General features: G+C 49.8%; 1 protein-coding gene across 3 annotated transcripts in view; it reads right to left on the bottom strand.

The window, feature by feature from the left end:
• The window catches only part of Tbata (thymus, brain and testes associated), a 27,284-nt gene that overhangs the window by 12,379 nt on the left and 13,674 nt on the right, over window positions 1-1,231 (bottom strand). The gene's annotated exons all lie outside the window — the stretch shown is intronic.

Below are 1,231 nucleotides of genomic sequence, written 5' to 3'. Positions count from 1 at the left end.
GAGAAGAGAAGAGAAGAGAAGAGAAGAGAAGAGAAGAGAAGAGAAGAGAAGAGAAGAGAAGAGAAGAGAAGAGAAGAGAAGAGAAGAGAGAAGAAGAATAGAGGCCGGCCGTGAGCAAGAGAGAACAAGAAGGCAAGAGAGAGAGGAGGGGGCAAGTAGCCCCCTTTTATAGTGAGTCAGGCACACCTGGCTGTTGCCAAGTAACTATGGAGCGGAGCCTAGACTAAATGCCAACACCAGTGATCCCACTTGATTCAGTGAAGTGATTATATCATCATCATCATCACTATTCGAAAACTCTCACTAGGTAGCACAGGCTAGGCAGGACCTCTTATGTAGACCAGGGTAGCCTTAGACTTGTGGTGATTCTTCTGCCTCTGCATTCCAAATGCTAGGGTTATAGCAGTATACACCTTGTCAGGCTGAGGTGACTTAAGCTAGCACTAGTGGCCTCTGGATCCACCTGATCCAGCCTCTCTGAATCCATCTCTTCCCCACTTAGTTAGTACTCTGCTCCAGACACAGAGGGGCTCTCCTGCTGTACCTCCAACAGAGCCAGGGCCTTTGTGTCCCTCTGCAGGACATTCTTGTGCTTGGTTGATTTATGCCCATGGTTCTCACTCTTTCTATAGTTTTTCTTAATATCATGTAATTTACTGGGACTCTTGTGACAACTAAAAAAAAAAAAAAAAAGACCATTTCCCCTCTTGAGGCATCTACTCTGCCTCATCCCTCCCAGCTGGATGTCAGCAGTGACAGTAGTCTGTTTCTACCTGTTGTCATATCCTTGGAGTCCAGACAAGAGCCCTCCTGGAGCTCACAGTGCTGCGTATGGACGGGTGGGTAGACTGATGGCCCAAAGGACCAGGCAGCATAGGTCAGAAATCAACGTAGTTCTAGGGTGGGCTACCCATCCCTTCTTTTTCTGACTCGGAGGGAAATTTTGTAGGGGAGCTTTGATATGCCCTTATAGGCTGCACTTTCCTTTAGCCCCAACCCCACCCCCGCTCCCCCCAGGTCAGTTTTGGCTTGTCCACTGGGCAGCCTTGGGTCCCTCCGTCAGACTCCACACCCTCTAGGCTCTGCCAGGGAAATGTGAATGCATGCTTCTATAGCAGATCTCAAGATCAATCAGGCCGGGCGTGGTGGCGCACGCCTTTAATCCCAGCACTTGGGAGGCAGAGGCAGGCGGATTTCTGAGTTCGAGGCCAGCCTGGTCTACAAAGTGAGT

Source organism: Mus caroli, chromosome 10, assembly GCF_900094665.2.
Source record: "Mus caroli chromosome 10, CAROLI_EIJ_v1.1, whole genome shotgun sequence".
In the NCBI taxonomy this organism is placed as follows: Eukaryota; Metazoa; Chordata; class Mammalia; order Rodentia; family Muridae; genus Mus; species Mus caroli.
Note: the sequence above shows the minus strand (reverse complement) of the source record. Positions and strands in the feature narration are given on the sequence as shown.